Raw genomic sequence first — 5,035 nt, 5'->3', positions numbered from 1 at the left:
TGCTCCCATTAGTATAAGTCCATAGTACAGAGGTATAAGCAGGAGAGAGGCAAAATTGAGATGTTTCCAGGGTCTTTTATAGCTTCTGCCAAGTGAAGGGAAACCCATTGTTCTAGTTTGTGAAAAAGTACAGATAACAAGATGGAGTTTGGAGTCACATGGGCAAGTCACATGTCCATGCATGCTTCGCTTAGTTATAGCAGAGGCCATTAACCATACTGTAGTTAGAATGTCCCCAGGAAAGTCCATTAAATGTCAATAGGTGTCTTCTAGGGTCCATTGTAAGTTAAGTGTTCTTTAATGGGCCATTCAACTTGAATAGTTCCTTCACATTGTGCTGATTAAATACCTTGTTGGTTTACCACAGGAGCAAACATTTGAAATACAGGTACATAGTTACTATTCATAACTTCAGACACAAAAATGATACATGCATACAAACAGGATAATCATATTGAGCAAATCATAACTTTTTTATAGACACCTTACTTGACATACTTTGTACAAGATCTGTTGTAATTATATAACAGTGGTAGCAACAATGATCTACCTGGTCATGTTTTAATCATATAACATCTCATCCTGTCCTCCAGGAGTTCTCAAAGTTAATTGCTAATGGTCATAATAATTGCTAAGATTGCTTCAGCTGGTTCCTTAAGTTACCCTAGGATGAATTTTATCAACCCAATCTAATTTATCTAAATATTCTTTAACCTGTTCTTTCCCTATTTTGGCTTGCGTTCCTTCTCCTGTGTTGTTAATATTAATTCTGTCAAGTATCTGGTTACCATTAACTTTTTTAGTGAAGACTGAAGCAAAATAGGCATTAAACACTTCAGCTTTCTTGATGTCATTTGTCATTACCTCTCCTTCCCCACTAAGTAGGGGACCTACACTCTCTTTCATCTTTCTCTTGCTCCTAATGTGTGTTCAGAACCTTTTCTTGTTGCCTTTTATGTCCCTTGCTAGCTCTAACTCATTTTGTGCCATAATCTTTCTGATTTTGCTCCTACATGCTTGTGCTATTCTTGTGTACTTCTCCTTAGCAATTTGTCCATGTTTCCATTTTTTGTAGGATTCCTTTAAAGAGCTCCTAAGGGAGCCATATTGGCCTCTTACAATTCTTCCCGTCTTTCTGTCACAGCAGGATGGTTTGCAGTTGTGCCTTTAACATTGTCTCCCAGAGAAGCTGCCAGCTCTCCTGAACATCTTTTTCCCGTAGAGTTTCTTCCAAAAGGACCTTGCCTACCAGTTCTTAAAGTTTAAGGTCTGCTTTTTTGAAGTCCATTGTCCTTATTCTGTTACTCACTCATTAGAATCATAAAATCTATCATTTCATGATCACTTCCCCCAAATTGCTTTCCATCATCAGATTTGCTACCAATTACTCCCTGTTGGTCAGAATCAAGGGTAAAATGTCTGTCACCCTAGTTATTTCCTCCACTTTCTGGAACAAAAATTGTCCCCAGTACATTCCATGAACTTACTGAAAATTGTGTTTTTCCATATTACTTTCTGGCAGCAGGATCAAGCCAAAAGGTATCATGGATCAAGAAGTTAATTAATTGGAAGAGTGATGCACGGAAGCCTGAACAGCACTGGTCCATGCTAAGCCTTGCTCTAGCAAGTGCTATTAAATTCACTTGCATTAACAGCAAATTCAAACTAATGTTTAAAAACATTGTAAAAAAGACCTGTAATGAATTATTCGCTAAAAGCTCCAATGGTGCTATACTGGTACTGTTATTTGTGTGGGGACTGGTGCGTTTAGAGGATTGGTAATGGAATATTAAACGATTTGGCCCATTTCAGTCTGTTGCTACCATTTGAAGCCAATAATGTTTTTTTCTGTTGCCTACATAGAATCAGTTGGTAGTCACTGTCCACAAAGACATCCCCACAAGTTACATAATTCAATACAGTTTTAATTAAAAGTTAAGAAATTCAGACTTGCTGTCTGTTAACTATGATGTCATCTATAGGATTTATGGTGACAATCTCAGCAGAGAACATAAGAACAGACATACTGGATCAGACCAATGGTCCATCCAGTCCAGTATCCTGTCTTCCAACAGTGGCCAATGATAGATGCTTCAGAGGGAATTAACAGAACAGAACAGCAATTATTGAGTGATAATCCTAGCTTCTGTTGTTTACTCCCACCTTCTGGCAGTTAGGGTTAGGGTTCTTGACTAAGGCTTAAGACACCCACAGCTTGGGGTTGCACCTCTGACCATCTTGACTAATATCCATTGATGGACCTATCCTCCATGAACTTATCTAATTCTTTTTTGAATCCAGTTGTAGTTCTGGCCTTTATAACATCCCCTGGCAATGAGTTCCACAGGTTGACTGTGTGTGGTGTGAAGTAGTACTTCCTTTTGTTTTTTTAAAGCTGCTGCCTATTAATTTCATTGGGTGACTCCTTGTTCTTGTGTTATGTGAAGGGATAAATAACACTGCCTTATTCACTTTCTCCACACCATTCATTATTTTATAGACTTCTATCATATCCCCGCTTAGTCATCTCTTCTGCAAGCTGAATAGTCTGTCTTTTTAATCTTTCCTCATATGGAAGTTGTTCTATATGCCTAATCACTTTTGTTGCCCTTCTCTGCACCTTTTCCCATTCTAATACATCTTTTCTGAGATGGGGGCGACTAGAGCCGCACAAAGTATTCAAGGTGTAGGCGTACTATGGATTTATATATTGGCATTACATTTTCTGTCTTATTATTTATCTCTTTCCTAATGGTTCCTACATTGTTAGCCTTTTTGACTGCTGCTTCACATTGAGTGGATGTTTTCAGAGAACTATCCCCAATGTTTCCAAGATCTCTTTTGTGAGTGATAATGGCAAATTTAGACCGCATCATTTTGTATGCATAGTTGGGATTCTGTTTTCCAATGTGCATTACCTTGCATTTATCAACATTGAATTGCATCTGCTATTTTGTTGCTGAGTTGCCCAGTTTTGTGAGATCCGTTTGTAACTCGTCGCAGTCTACTTTGGACTTTACTATCTTGAGTAATTTTGTATCATCTGCAAATTTTCCCACGTCACTGTTTATCCCTTTTTCCAGATCATTTATGAATGTTGAACAGCACTGCACCCAAAACAGATCCCTTAGGGACACTGTTGTTTAGGGGTTTAAAGATTTAGGGATGGATTTGACATGAAACGTGAACTACCCATAACTCCTAGAGGTGAGACCTCCAGCTCAGGCTGAGGCATACTAATGGGACAATGGCGGGGAAGCCTGTCCCGGACCTGTTCTATAATTAAATAAAAGACTTCAGTTCAAATGCCTGAGTAGTGAGCACTACAGGCCTGATTCCCCTCTCACACTAGTGAGAAACAGGAATAATTACAGTGAACCCAATGTAAAATAGCATAGGTGAGAGGAGCATCAGACCTTAAATTCATTAAACAGATTTTTAAAAGTATTATTTTCTGGACTTAAAGTTGTTGTAGTAAAAAAAAAAAAAAAAGATACAGTATGACTTCAATTTATGAACATCAATGTTAGGACACTTTTCTTGATGGGAGTGCAGAGGAAGTCATATAACTAACGTGATGTCAGTGAAGAATAGGTCGACATCTTTTCACATTCTGATCTCTTCAGTGCATTGGGAATTGCTTTGCAGGGGTTTGAAGGGCAAGAAGAAAAAAATGCAGTGCACCATGCTGCAATTTATGCACTATACCTGCTGTAATTTTGAGATGTTCAATTTTATGAATTTGTTTATTTAATGAACTCCTTGATCCCCAAATAGCTGATAAAATGGAGATTCTCCTATATTTGATGAAGATTTCATGAATATTGGTCATACAATTGTGGGTCTAGGATAGCCCATGAAAAAAACCTTTTTGTAACAGTTTCTTCTGATTCTATTTTCTGTTTAAAATTATAAGAACATGTTCATTTTGCTGACCTGTTCTCTATTTAATGTGATATATTAAGTTTATAATATTTAAAATAACAGTTAAACTTCTATAAATTACTGTTACAAAACTGTAAGATTCTCATTGCAAACAAGACTTTGAATGGATCGTAAAAATAGGGCCTGAGTCAGAGCCCATTGAAGTCCTGGGAAAGTGAAAAAAGTGGACTCTGGATCAGGCCATAAGTTAAGTAAAAAATCCAAACGACAAAGAACCTTTTAGCCATTTACAAAGTTAGAGATCATGATTTGTATTTCTATGTGCTGATTAGCAAACACATAGGAAGGATACAGGACTTGTTAGTAATTTACAGTAAAATGAAATTTGTATCAATAATATTTATTCTCTCTTTATAAGCTGCCTATCACCTATGTTTGCTGAAACTTAATGAAGAACAATAATGCCACAAATGCTGATTGGTTTGAGTTTGCCTAATTTTGGCTTTCTAAATAATCACCTTGGGGCCCAAACCTGCACCCACTTGGTGAACAGTTCCACCATGATGATAATTTTATTTTTGCTATAAGAAGGATTTCTGTGGCCTACCCTTTTGTGTTATAACAATACTTACATACTTTCCATTTCAGACCTTTTCTCAGATATATAAATATGTAAAATTTAAACAAAACCAAGTCCTAGCTAGGTCTGGATCCTGGAACACTACAGGGCCAGATGTTCAGAGATGCTGAACACCCACAGGCCCTGCTGGAATTTTGGATGCTCAGCACCTTATAAATCAGGTTCACTGAGTCCCACTAAAGCTACGTGTGATTACACTCCACGCATCTTTATGCCTGTCGAGGGATCTGATGTGGAAAGTATATGTTTTATAGATAAGGCGTTAATTTTATATGAATGTGTATGCCGTAAAATCCCCTTATAGGACAAAATAACTACATTATAACTGGCTTTAATGTTTTCACTAACTATGCATTGAAACAATTTGGAACTTTCATTCTGTTTTCCTTATAAATGGTTTCATTTATATATGAATTCACTACACATTGTATTTATGTCTACCTCTGCATCAATATACAGAGATAAATACATAAAACATTCATTTTGTGTATTAGCAGGGTATATTTTTCC

Source organism: Lepidochelys kempii, chromosome 11, assembly GCF_965140285.1.
Source record: "Lepidochelys kempii isolate rLepKem1 chromosome 11, rLepKem1.hap1, whole genome shotgun sequence".
In the NCBI taxonomy this organism is placed as follows: Eukaryota; Metazoa; Chordata; order Testudines; family Cheloniidae; genus Lepidochelys; species Lepidochelys kempii.
This window is presented reverse-complemented; position numbering follows the sequence as displayed.